This window comes from Kogia breviceps, chromosome 6 (assembly GCF_026419965.1).
Source record: "Kogia breviceps isolate mKogBre1 chromosome 6, mKogBre1 haplotype 1, whole genome shotgun sequence".
NCBI classification, from domain to species: Eukaryota; Metazoa; Chordata; class Mammalia; order Artiodactyla; family Physeteridae; genus Kogia; species Kogia breviceps.
The window spans coordinates 108,292,166-108,307,348 of record NC_081315.1 but is presented as its reverse complement, the minus strand read 5'-3'; the positions used below and the strand labels follow the sequence as shown (position 1 = coordinate 108,307,348).

At 35.6% G+C, this 15,183-nt stretch overlaps 1 long non-coding RNA gene across 1 annotated transcript in view; it reads left to right on the top strand.

Moving 5' to 3' along the window:
- LOC136794443 (uncharacterized) overlaps nucleotides 1–15,183 on the top strand; it is a 191,860-nt gene that overhangs the window by 128,344 nt on the left and 48,333 nt on the right. The gene's annotated exons all lie outside the window — the stretch shown is intronic.

The following is a 15,183-nucleotide window of genomic DNA, read 5'->3' as shown; positions in this document are numbered from 1 at the left end:
GCAAACAAACACTCATTTCTTTGAGCAACTAGAATAAGGTATGCAGACTAGCATCCTTCACACCCATTCCACAACCCTGAAATGTAGGCAAAGTAAATGGTTTCAGGAAAGCTTGAAGCAGTTTCCCAGGAAGGAGGAACCTTGACTTCAGACCAACCTGGCTGCAGTTGATCTCTGCTTTCTGGGAAGAAGCAAAGGCACAAAAAATTCACAGTCATATAACCCTGCCAAATAAGTAACCCCATGCTGTTATGTGGGAAAACTTGTTGATACAGAAACCCATTCTGGCCCCAGCTTAACCCAAATTCTCCTGAAAATAGTTGTCCTGTAAGAATCCACCCCACTCAAAGATGAGAAACCATTAAAAAGGAAGCAGTACAGGATCTCTACAAAGATACTACAAGAAATAAGAATAAAAGGAACAGCAAAATGTGAAAGATGACTAAGCCTCACCAGAAAAATATTGCCATAGAACAGATGTAATATATGAGCAAACACAGAATCATAAATAAAATTTTAAAAATACCTTTTAAAAAACTGTACTAGTAAGATTCAACAAGTTAACCAAAAGAGATGAAACATGAGCTGACAGAATGTGGGAGATAAGTGGAAAGGAAATGGGAAAAATATCATTTGCAAAACATGTCTGCATTGGAAAGAGCACAGAGGAAAATAGAAACTCCTTAAAGTGCAGTAAGGCCATGAAAGACAGAAAGACAAAAAATGAGAGAAAAATGAACAAAGAATTTTAAAAGATTGCAGATGGAAGATATGAAACAAAGGAAAGAAAAAATGACTTCACACACACACTGTGAAAGGTAACTTCAACAATTGAATATATGTTTTTAAAGCTATGATTTAGTAAATATTTTCAGATGTAAAAGACCTAACTATATATGTTGAAAGGGTACCCTATAATGTCAGACTTTTTGAAAAGAGAAAAGTTCAAGTTACTGGTCTTCTAAGATAGAGAAAGAATACTTTGGACATAATGATTAGATCATCTACACGAGAAAATAATCAGGCTAGATTCAAAATGATTCCTAGCAACATTTACTGTTAGAAGACTGAGGAACACGTAGTTCCAACATCCTCAGGGAAACAAGAATTTTAGCCTGAAGAAATTTTGGCCTAATTATAAAGTCAACATTCATTCATTTGTTCTGAAATATTTATTGAGCACCTATTATTGTCAAGCATTCTAGGTACAAGGAATATAAATCAGCAATAACAATAACAACTAGAAGATAAAATTCCCTCTCTTATAAAGCTTACATTCTAATTGGAGGTAAAAATTGAGCAATATATGTATAATGGGAGGAGATGATAAGTGATAAATGTTCAATAAATAAATAAATAAATAAGCATAGGAAGTACATAGAGTTTATCAAAAACACTGCATTTAAGTGATAAATGCTCAATAAATAAAATCAATAAATAAATAATAAGCATAGAAAGTAAATAGAGATTATCAAAAGCACTGCTGTTTTAGAGAGGGTGCCCAGGAAAGCCTTAATGAGACATGACATGTGAGCAAAAATAGGAATGAGTAAAGGAGTAAGCCTTGCATATATCCAGGGAAAGAACATTCTAAACAAAGAGAATAGCTACTACCAAGGCGCTAACGCATAAATGTGCCTGGAATGTTTAGGAAACAAGAAGAGGGTCAGTATGGATGGAACAGAGTGAGGAGGAGGCAATAAGAAGATGAGGTCAGGAAGGTAATGTGGAAAGGCTATTTTTATGTTGGCTATTTTATGGCTTTGAGATTTTACTCTGAGATGGGAAGTCATTAGAGAGTTTTCAGATGAGTGACATGATCTCTTGCATATTTTAATTCCCTTGTTCTATCTTCTGTATTACAAAATGACCAAAGGAAAATATCGGGAGTCTATTTAGGAGGCTATTAAATAATATAAGTTAAAGTTGATGGTGGCTTGACCTAAGTGGTAGTCATGTAAGCAGTGACAACCAAAAATATTTGTTTATGAATTGACTGTAGGATTCAAAAATAAGAGAGAAGCTCTAATTCATTGTTGGTGGAATACAAAATGATACACCCACTTTAGAAGCTGTTTGTTAATTTCTTACAAAACTAAATATACTTTTACCATAAGATGCAGCAATTGTGCTCTGATATTTGCCTAAAGGTATTAAAAACTTATGTCCACACAAAAACTTGCAGATGGGTGTTTAGAACAGTTTTATTCATAATTACCCAAACCTGGAAGAAACCAAGATGTCCTTCAATAGGTGAATGGATAAATAAACTGTGGTGTATACAGACAATGGAATATTATTTAGAGCCAAAAAAATGAGCTTCCAAGCCGTGAAAAGACATGGAGAAACCTTAAATGTATATTATATAGTGAAAGAAGCCAATCTGAATAGGCTACATACTGTGTGATTTCAACTATATGACATTCTGTAAAAGGCAAAACTATTGAATAGTTAAAAAAATGAATGGCTGTCAAGGATTAAGGGAGAGAAAGGGATGAATAGTCAGAGCATAGAGGAGTTTTAGGGCAGACGAGCCACTCTGTATGATGTTATAATGGTGGATACATGGCAATATACATTTACCCAAACTCACTGAATGTATAGCACCAATAGTGAGCCCTAATGTAAACTACAGGCTTTGAGTGATAATGTTGTGTCAATGTAGGTTCATCAGTTATAACAAATATACCATTCTGGCGGGGGATGTTGATATTGGGGGATGCTATGCAAGACTGGAGGCAGGGATATCTATGTACATTCTGCTAAATTATGCTTTGAATCTAAAACTACTCTAAAAAATAAATTCTATTAAAAAAGTAAATAAAAAGAGAGGAGTTAGAAATGACTCCATGTGTTTTTGTTCTAAACCACTGGGGTAAAAACTGGACTTGCCATTTACTGGGAAAATTGTGGGAGGAATAGATTTGGGATTTGGTAGGGGGAAGATTAGAAGCCCACTTTTGAAACTGTAACATTGGCAGTCCAAGTAGGGCAGCTGAATAGGTAGTTAGATTTATAATAAAAATTTTTTTTTTTTTTTTTTTGGCGGTACGCGGGCCTCTCACTGTTGTGGCCTCTCCCGTTGCGGAGCACAGGCTCCGGACGCGCAGGCTCAGTGGCCATGGCTCACAGGCCCAGCCGCTTCGCGGCATGTGGGATCTTCCCAGACTGGGGCACGAACCCGTATCCCCTGCATCGGCAGGCGGACTCCCAACCACTGCGCCACCAGGGAAGCCCTATAATAAAATATTTTTGAGCATACAAGAAATCACAAATTTTGAAGAAGCCTTTTTTAAGTATTAGAGGACAAACTTTAGCAAAACTTACGATCAATAGAAAATCATTGGGAAAGGAGCCCATGGTGGACTTTGAATTCATACATCTATAGGGCTAAGATTAAGAAACCAGTATTACTAAATATTTAATGAAAAGAATAAAAATGTTATAAACCTAGAAAGAGAGAAATGGCAAATAGCAAATAAAAAGTAAAGGTAAAAAGAGTGTGAGAGAGCGTTTAAGAAGACATGTCCTCATCTCTTATAATGAAGCTCTCAAAATTTTATAATTAAAGTGGGTAAATCAAGTTACAAGGATTCAAGTACATTTAAATATATAAAGTTAAATAGGAGAATAATAAGAAAAAGCAATCATTTTATTAAGAAAAAATAATTAATTACAGCAGACACTTCAACCTCCCACCTACTTCCCTTCTTTCTTACTACTTCAATGGTCAGCACAAATTACAATTACCAGCATCTGTTTTTTGTTTTCTTTTGCTTTTGCTTGAGGACTTGGCTTTCAGTTGCAAGGAAAACATTTTGCCCATCCAAGTGGCATCAAGAAGTGCCAAGAAATTAACAAACCTTTAGATCAGCCCTCAACCAAGACTCTTCACATCAGGTGAATAACCCTGAAATACAAATGCATGTTCTACCCTGGCTGCTCAAGATTTTTCAGTCACTCATAGCAATAGTAGGCCCTTTTGAGGTCTGCCTTCCCTTCCTAGCTATATCCCTACTTTTTCTTCTCAGAAAAATCCTTGAATCTGGTCCTGATTCTGATGGAAAACAAACTAAGACAGTTGGTATGAGAAATGGTCCTACGAAGCAGATACTCAGGATGGATTCTGAAATCGGATCACTAACCAACCAGAAGACAATAATAATGCTACTTTGGGGGTAAGAGATGCTAATACTTACTGTGTTTTAACTAACAAGGGTCTCACGATTTCACTCACCTGTGGTGCATTGGGATATGATACAAATAGAGGGGGATGCCCCAACTAATGCAGTATTTCTATAATTTGAGAGATAAAATACGGTAGTCCCTACAAGTACCATGGAATTGGTTACTTTTAAGAGCAATTGAAACACTGAGGAAGAAATAATAGCACACGTCAGCTAATTAACAAATGAGGGCATGATTTAAAAGCCAATATATATATGTAGAAATATCAGCTCCTCCTCAAGGTTACCTACTTTCCCTTTCAGTCAATGGTTTATTTTCTGGATATTCCAGAACATCATGCTGATCCATAGTATTGATGAATCGTGGTAAACAGAATTGAAGAGCAGGAAATGGAAAGTGCACTGGATGTTCTGGTTGAATATATGCATACTAGACGGTATGTGATAAATCCTATAATGAATGAGTTATGCACTAGCTCCACTGATAAAATTTGTAGGTGTCCATTGATCTGGGGAATGCTAGAACATCATTTTCAAGAAAAAAGGACAGCGATTATATACCTCCTACCACTAAAAAGGAGAAACAGTACTTGATAGGTTCTTCACATTTTGAAGACAGGATACCATGCTTGGGAATCCTTGTGTGGCTTGTATATTGGGTGACAGAGAAAGCTGTCAGATCGTGGTACAAAAGTCTTCCCAAGTGGCCTATATAGCAGGTACGAGTGTCTGTGCTAGATATAAAAACTGTGTGAAGTCTGGCAAATCTTAATAGAGTCAGAGCACAGATCTCTAAGGTTCTGAAACAAAGGCATACTCTCTGCAACACAGAACTTTACTATTTTTAAAGCAATGTCTGACATGTTGTCGGGCCCTGGTGAAACTGAGTTCATGATTATAGGACACCAAGTTATTATACAAAATTGGCCAGAGCTACTATTGTCAGACAGCAACAATTCATTGTGACCCATTTATATCCAGAGGGCACAGGCCATTTATATAAACAGGTGGCATAGACTTATATACCACCTATTTTTGTCATAATTACCTCTTCCACTAAGCTCACTCTTATGGCCTTGCGGTAGTCACCAGCTTACTTTATGAATGAGCTATCTTGATATGTACATATAAGCTCAGAATAGACTTCTGTTGCACTACAGCTTCATTCAAAAGTGGCTTTGAAAGATATCGATGAGTAAAATCCTCCTACAGGGCAGAGCTATAAACATTAAACCTCTATTCATCAACTTGATGTATAGAGAGAAGTGGCCTGGGTGAAGAATATATATGGACTTATAGACAGTGATAAAAGTCTTGTTTTGTTGGCCAGTGTCCTTAAAGGAGCAAGATTAAAAGATGGAAGAAAAAGATTTTAGAGCAAGAGGCATATGGATGGTACTTCAGGAGCGAATGCTAAGTATGCAGATCTTTATGCCTCCAAATCTGAGAGGTCATAGCAATGGAGGCACTGAATAACCAGGGAGACAGCTGGCCTCATCTGTCATCTGTGAGGATTAGCCAGCCTCTCTCCTCAGCTACCCCTTGCACGGAGAAGCTATGGTGGCATGGGTGGAGATAGTGCATGAATTTAACAACTGATTTAGTTACTGCCACTACTAAATGCCCAACCCATCAGCAGCAGAGACAAACATTGATGCTGTGATATGGTATCACCTTTTCCAGAAGACTAACCAGCCACTGAGCAGCAAGTTGATTTCACTGGATGCTTTTTGCCTGTAGGGAGTCTATTTCATAATTACTGAGATTGACAACTATTCTGCTAATGGATTTTTACTCCTGATTCTGAATGCCTTGACCAGCACCAGTATGTGAAAGTCACTAGGTTATTGTCATGGGATTTTGCATAATACTATCTCAGACCAAGGGACTGACTTACAGCAACAAGGTAGTGTGACACTTGGCACAAGAGCACAGGATCCACCGGCCGTGTGGTAGGGCTGTAGTAGATGCTATGAGCGTTTCATCATTATCTCTAATCCCTTTCAATTTTAGGGCAGAAAATTCCAACTTTGAGTACCTGCACTTCTTTGTCCTAGGTTTTCTCAGTTATTGATGTTACTTCCTCTGTGAGAAAAGCCAGAAGTGCAGGGAAATTATCAACCCTCGGAGCAGCCCTCAAAAAATCACCAGTGTGGATTGGCTTATAATCACCACTGTTCTCTCACCTACAGATGAGATGATTCTGAGAAGTGTTTTGCGCTGGTCCTAGGAATTTCACAGCAAGATTTCACTCCAGTCACCCATGGTGGGAGCTGGTTTGATAATACCACCTTAGTGCCTTTCTTCCTTCCCCACTTTCCTACCATTACCTTCCAAATTATTGACCTTACACTTGAAATCTTTGCTTCAAGATCTGCTTCTGAGAAAAACTAAATGAAGACACTAGTGTTGTAATCTTATAATTGCTCATTGTGAAGATTCAATAGTTGCTGCATAAATCAGTGAAATAGCAAGAATTTATATAAAGTTGTAGTTATAAAAGTAACATTAAGAAGATCAATTAACAGAACATAATTCTAAATTATCAAGGGACACACACACAAGTAACAAAAAAATACACTTCATGTTGTAAAGCATTATAAAAAGGAGCAGTAAAAGCAGAAAGTGTCACATAAATTATGAGATAAAATTAAGACTAATTGCCTATTTATATACAAAGAATATCACATCGGATTACAAAGGAAAAGGATATGACTATAACTTGACTTAGAGAAGTTGAAAAATAAAAGGATGGGCAATTTTATACTGAGAAAATATAGATGAAAGGGTGGACTAAAATCTAAATATCATTCAAAAATGAGCTAAACAAGAAATAAAGAAAAGCTAGGGTCATTTATGGATAAAGTTTACAGTTCTAATACAGATCAAGACATTATAAATATATATTTAATGAATAGTTTAAGATATGTCATCATTAACATAGGAAAACAATAGGAAATGACAGGAAAGTAAATAGAAATATATTATTCACTTAATTCACTTTCTTCAGTGCTTGACATAGGAACAATATATTTTTAAAAACACCTATGTAGTTATTTTGATGTAGTTAAATTCTAATCCCTGAAAGGAGAGACTATGCCTTCCTTTCTCAAGCTTCTGGTGTAAAGTTAAATGGATAAGATGTTTTATATAGAAGTAAAAAGGAAAAATATCCAGAATGAGTTAGGAATTTAAGTGATCTAAAAAAGATAAGAACTTATGGAAGATTTTTTTCATAAGTATTTTTTGGAAATATATTTTTTTTATAATGATGAAAGCTAGAAGCCATAACATTTTAAAAATGACAATATACATAATATAAGCATTGTGCAAGGCAAAAATAAAGGAAAAATGCAAACATGACTTGGATAAAAAGTTTACAGCACATATTATAAGTGAAGGTCTTGTTCTCTTAATGTACAGTTAATAAAAATTAATAAGAAAATCCCAACAGTTCATTAGAATAATCAGCAAAACAAAATTTCACACAAGAGCAAACACAGCTAGGCATAAGACATAAAAAGATTTAAAAATTAATAAAAAATAAAGCTACAAGGGTACATAATTTTTCACTTCTCAGATTGCAAAGAAGCAAAAACACTTGATAACAGTATAATGGCAAGGAGTTGAACACTCCCCTTTATTGCTAGTGAGAGTTTATTACAATCTCCATTGGATAGCAAAATGACAATTATCAAATACCCATACTTTTTTACCCAGAAATTCCTTTTTCAAACATTTTTTCTACAAATAGACTCACATGTAATTACAAAATGCTTAAAAATGAGATTCATTGCAACTCTCTTTTTCCTAATGATAAAAGATTAGAGGATCTACCTAGGGCTTCTCTGGTGTCACAGTGGTTAAGAATCCACCCACCAATGCAGGGGACACAGATTCGAGCCCTTGTGTTGCAAGATCCCACATGCCACAGAACAACTAAGCCTGTGCGCCACAGCTACTGAACTTGTGCACCACAACTACTGAAGCCCGTGCACCTAGAGCCCATGCTTCTCAACAAGAGAAGCCACAGCAATGAGAAGCCCACACACCACAGCGAAGAGTAGCCCCCGCTCATCACTAGAGAAAGCCTGCACGCAGCAATGAAAACCCAACTCAGCCAAAAATAAATAAATAAATTTATATTTTTTAAAAAAAGATCTACCCAAAGGAAAGTTGTTAAATATATTGTTACATTTATGTAATGGAATACTCTTCATTGCAATGAATGAGAAATCCCTATCAAAGTTAATCATAAGAAATCTCCAATTATTATCAGGAGAAAACACATGTAGCAGATCAGAACAAAATACTCTACCATTTAAAAGTTAATGCTAATTCATTGTTATCCAAAAATATTTATTGACATATACTAATTTTAGGTTCTGGAGATATAGTGGTAAATAAGACTACTGAGTTCTGAGTTCATATTCTAGGCGTGGGAGTGATCAACGTATGTTAAAGGAAAAGAACAGATTGATGATATTATTTAAGTTTAAGCAGAGGTAAGTGTTCTGAAGTATAATACCAAAGGGTAAATAAAAAGAAAGTCACAGAGATGGGGATTAGAGAGTGCTATTTTTTCCCTCTTCCCAAGCCATTCTTTTTTTTAAAATTAAAGTATGAGTGATTTACAATATTATATTAGTTTTAGGTGTACAACATAGTGACTAAATTTTTTCATAGATTATATTCCATTTAAACTTACTGTAAAATAATGGCTATATTTCTCTGTGCTCTACAGTAGTATATCCTTTCACTTATTTATTTTATACATAGTGGTTTGTATCTTTTAATTCCTTATTTTGCCCTTCTCCCTTCCGCCTGGTAACTGTTAGTTTGCTCTCTATATTTGTGAGTCCTTTTCTGTTTTGTTATATACATTCCTTTGTGTGCTATTTGAAATAAGGATGACCAGTGATGTCTACTCTGAAGAGCTGACATTTCAGCAGATTTTTCAATAAAGTAAAGGAGCTGACCATGTGAGCAGCTGAGGTGGTACCTAAAAATATAGAAAAAATGGAAAAGGTGTGACTTTTCAATGTTATACTGTACTTATAAGTACACTTCACTTATAACTGAAGTAAGTTGTGATCAGTAAGACCTGTTTCATATCTTTACATTAGATGACTATGTGTTCCTCCTGTGTGTTGCTTTACATGTTTATTTATTTACTTTTTTTTTTTCTGAGGCATGGACTAGATAATATGATGCTTTGTAATGTCAGGACATCCTGAAGAACACTAGTATATAGAAAATAGTAATATGCTTTTATTAACAACATTTTACTTCTCCCTTCATGTATCTTATCTATTTTCCCAGCTGTTTCCACCCTAAGATTGTCATGAACTCATCTGCTAAGGCTAAGAGTGAACCACAGTCTTCTCTCCCTTGTTAGGCCCTTTTGCATCAGTTCTTCTTTAGGAAGCACTATTAAGTAGAATTTACCCCTCATTGGCTTTCCTAATAAAACCCCAGATTCCCATGACACCCACTATCTTCAGCCATTTACCTAAACAATTGTAATTTTCTCTACCTTCTTAACACTAATATAGAGGAGATATGGATTCCACCTTAATTGCCCTTTTGCCTTAATTAAATTTTCCAGACTTTCTTCTTAAGTGCCATTCAAGCACTCTTTCTGCAGTACCTCAAATGTCAAACTGTCTGTTTTTTTAAATTTATTTTCATTTGTTTGTTTGTTCTGTCATCAGTATCACATGGAGTTGAAATAATCTTGAAGTTTGGGTGCAAACCAAATACCAAGAATTGAAAACCAAGTACAGTTTCTCCTTTGCTGTTTAAATCCTCTCCCTATGACTCTGAGCATGCTATTCCCTTCTCTAAGGTGAAGTTTCCTCATAAAAGGATCAGAAAAATAATTATGAAAGTCCCATCCAATTGCAGACTCTTAAGAAGTTAGTTTTTCATCTCTTTTATTCTGCTATTTTCTCCCACAGTAGAATAAGAAAAAGGTGTGGCCCTGGGACATACTTGGTTTCATGCATTAGCTGTGTAAGTTTGGGCATTTAGTCATTCACTAAAAAATAAGTCTTAGTTTTCTAATCTGGACCAATGCAGTGATAATAATGCCTACTGGCTCAGGTAAAAACCTCACATAAAATCTGACTTGAACTGGTTTAAGCCAAAAAGGGAACTTATTAGCTTAGGTAAATGAAATGGCCAGATCTAGGGGAGGCTGATTCAAGACTTGATGACAAGAAGGCTCTGCATCTCTCTACCTCCTGACTCTATGACAGATCCACTTGGTGGCCTCTGTCACATCCAGGATCTACCCAGGCAAGCATAAGATCACTATATAACTAGATATCACAAACACCACCAAAGACTCACTTCAGCAGTAGAATAACATTTCTCCTTCTGTAGGTAATCCCAAAATGGGAACCTAACTCTCACTGGTTTGCTCCCTAATCATTGGACTGAAAAACTGAAATATATTGATTAGCTTAACCACTGCTCTCCAGTGCTTTTGGTAAATTGACCCTGCTTGCATCTACATCAGCAAGAGACAAAAGAGAACAAGGGAGTTTCAAGTGTAAATTCTAGATAAGGCCACCCTGCTTTACTCTCTAGGGTAAAGCTTCCCCTTTTCCAGGGTTGGCCATTTTAGGGTATAGCTTTGAATATATAGTATCAAACTCTGAATATACCTGGAAAAGCCCCACAGCTTTCTCCTTAATTAATAGGCTCACTCTAAAATCGGCCCTGATATCACTTCTCCCCTATTATCTCTCTGGGACCAACTAAGAATCTTCCTTACCCTCCATCCATTGAAATGATTCTTGTAAATATTAACAACAACTGCCACATTGCTAGATCCATTGTTCAGTTCTTAGACCTTATTCTACCTGATCTCCGAGATCCATTTTAAATAATTGGTCCCCCTTATGCCTTGACAGACTTGATTTCCAGGATCTTCCACTTTCCTGTTTTTTATCCTACCTCGCTGATCATTGTTTTTCAGTCTTTCGAGCAGAATCCTCTACTTAGCCCTTATTCATTTAGTAATCCTCTCCAGATACTTGGCTTTTTAATCATCTATATACAGAATACCCCCAATATTTATCTTTAACCCAGGCCTCTCTCCCAAACTCCAGACTCATATATCCACTGCTTACTTTATATCACCATGGGTGCTAAAAACATCTCAAATTCGACATGTCTAAAACTGATGTCCTGGTCCTGCCCCATTGCCCACCCCCACACTTTGCCACCACAAAATTTTCTCCATCCCTTTTGATGACAATTGCGTATTTCCTTTTACTCAGGCCAAAAACCTTAGAACCATTATTATCCTCACTTTTTCCTTCACAGGATACTTTTAACCTATCAGGAAACCCTGTTGGCTCTCCTGTCTACAGGTATTCTGAATCCAGCTACTACTTATCACCACCTCCACCGTTACCATCCTGGTCTGAACCACTTGAATGAATTCTGTTTTTTTTTGCCTTTACTTTATTCTCAGCCTAGCAACAAGAATGATTCTTTAAGAGTCATGACAGACCATGACTTTTAAGCACTCTCTGCACAAAACTTTTAAATGGCTCCCAGTTTAACTGAGAATAAGATCTAACATCCGTTTCTGTGGTCAATAAGACTACATATGATCTGAATCCCTGCCTCATCTAATATCTCCCCTTCACTCATTCTATTCCAGGCATAATGACTTGCAGGCTGTCCCTCAACACAAGCCAAATGTATGCCCATTATAGAACCTGTACTCTAGGTGTCCTCATGCCTGGAAAACTCTTGCCCCTTACATCTGATTGTCCATGTCTCTAACCTTCTTAAAATCTTTGCTGAAATGGCATCTTATAAGTGAGATCAATCTCAGCCTTCTTATTTACCACTGTACTCTCCTCCCGCTCCATTCAGCTTTCTGATTTCCTTTTATACTGCTATGCTTTCTTTTATTTACCAGCACATGTCATCATCTAATGCATGTATTAACTTACCATTTAGTACATTTACAGTTGCATGATTGAATATAAGATACATGCAATGGTATACTCGAGTCTGTTCTTACTTTCATTCAAGATCTAACTGTGTACATTTCTTTCCTACTCTGTATGTAAGTGGTAGCTTGCAATTTGTCATGGCAGCTTGGCTAAATCAGAGAAGTTCACAAAGCTCCAAATTAGGTCTTCCTTTAATTTTTTTGAAGAGCCAGTTCTCAAACATTTTCCAACACAACACTCTATCCATGAGATCAGAGATCTTTGTTTTGTTAATTACCACATCAGCAACATCTAAACTGTACTTGGCATATGGTAGCCACTCAATAAATGTTTATTGAATAGATACCTCAGAACCAATCTTATTATTTTAACTCTATTTATTTCGGGTACCACAAGAAGCTTAGAACTCTGATTATCCCTTTTCCTCTCCATAAATTACTATGGGTAATGAAGCAACATGTCCAACTTCTACCATTCAATTCCTACACCCCTGCTTTATTTTGTCTCTGTTTCATTTGTCACCATTTGATCTTTTCTATATTTCACTTCTACATTTGTTTGTCTGTACATTTTATCACTGCAATGTTTTTGTCTATTTTGTTTGAAGCTGTATCTCAAGCACCTTATTCAATCACATATGTCCTGCCCCTGAAGTTAATGTTGGCAGTAGGGAGGAGTGTTTCTTTTTTTTTTACCCCCAAAGGAAATTCAATGTATTATTTGCTAGTAAAAAGGTTTTGCTTAGCAAAAATAACAGCTATCCCCTACAGTAACTCATGGATATGTTTTAAGAGTAAATTAGAAATTTTATACAAAGTGTCTAATTTAACATTTCTAAAAGTAGGAACAGTAGAATACTCCTTCTGCAAGAACATAATGTGGTTACGCATGCCCATGGAAAAATAGCTCTGAGTCAAAAAATTTTGAATAATTCCCACTTCAGATTAAATAACACTAAAAGACTTTCTTTACTGCAGGATACCTCAGAGTATTTGATACACTAATGTAAATATAAATTCCCTAGGCATGTTAAAGCAAGAAAAAATTCACAAATATTTATGTACATACATATTAATACATATATACATATGTATTATAATACAAATTATATATGCATATAATATATATGATACATATATAGAGAGATATACATATACATGCAATATAATATATATACCTTTGTATACATACACACACTATGTATATGCATATTACATGTGTGTATATATATATATACACACACTCTATATATGTATGTATACATATATATATATATCTTTCATGTAATTTTTCTGTACTAAGAATATTTTGAGATTGCTTAACCATGCAGACATTCATTTTCTTACATCTTTGTACTTGTAAATTCTATCAGACATGGTGATAATTAGATGTAAAATGCAAAGAAGCCAAGCTTTCAAGTTAGGAGTCTTAAATAAATTATATTCTTCCTAAGAACTTTATACATGCACACATATGTAAAAGCATACACACCTACACAAATGTATATGGATAAAAGATTATAATACTGTTAACACATACATGGGGGAGAATACTGAAACATTAAATAATGATTGAAATAGCTCAATATTCACAGTGATTTTGTTTTTCAAAACATACTTGAAAATTATTTTATTTAATGGAGTTTTTAAAAAGGAAAATACACTTTTATTTGGGGATCCAGTTATTTATCTATAGTCATTAAGCCAGATTCATGTCAGAGCTCTTTATATTTTTGCATTTAACTCTTTATCTCAAAGAGCCTATCAAAATCTCAATAATATGAGGTGATTTCTAGTTGATTCTGACATAAATACTGTCATAGGAAAGCTCTAAGATTCCTCAGGTAGGGCCTTAAAGCTGGTGTTCCTGGCTGTTTTATGGATGACTGATGTTCCTCTGCACAGTCCCTGGGGTAGGGACTGGTCACAGTGCATTGAGAAGTGGTATGTGAACAGGGGATATGATATGGTGGTGATTCTCAGTGGGTACACTGTCTTATTAAAAGCAATCACTTAAGAGAAAGGAATTCCATGTGATAAAGTTATTTGAGATGGTTCATTTAGAATGAAAGTAGCAGTATGATTACTGGACCATTTACTGAAGTCTCCAACACAGTTCAAATAATTTCCTTCACTAGCCAAGCATACTTTAGAGTGATAGCAATCCACTGGAGTGACAGCTCAGAAACTAAACAGTGTAAATTGATCTTTGGCATAGGCATTCCATGCAAGCCAATTGTAATACTAACCCATTTTCCCTAACCATCACAAGCCCTTCAACTTGCCAAAAACTGTGAAGAGTCAATAAAAAATGCAAATGTTGAAAATAAATGTGTGCATGCTCGCATACATACAGACACATAATGAGGAGGGCACTAAGGCATCTGTGCAAAATCCTGCCAAATTGCAGATTATTTATAGAGAGAGTAATTTTATTTCAGGGATAGTAGATCATCCGTGTAATTGCTATATATATTAAGGTGTGATATATCTGAAAATGTGTGCTTCCATATCAAACCCCAGTATGGAACATTTATCTCATCAGTGAAATCTCTATACTGTGTCAAATATATAGGTCTCCCTGTCAAAGATACTGTGAGGATGTTGTAAGATAATGAGTTTGAGGAAACTCTCAAATGAACTCTCAAATATGATGTAAAAGTAACTAAGTATTGCCTTTTTGTACCACCTTCCTCTCTGCTTTATCTCTCCTGGCTCTCTTTCCCAAATGTCAAAATATTCTGATCTTGCACAACAAAATTTTAAAAAGTAACACTAATTAGAAGCAAAGAGTTGAAAAATGCTTCAGAGTTTATCTAATTTCCCTGTATACACACGTACTCTCAGCAGTTCTTGAATTTCATTTATGGTACCTATTCATTCATTAGAGAAACATACCTTGAGCTTGAACTGTAAGTCTGGCACTGTGTTCCTACAAAGTAAGCATTGTAATTCTCATTTTATACATGAGTCTGGTGAGGCTTAAAGACATTAAGTAAAATGCATACCATACACAAT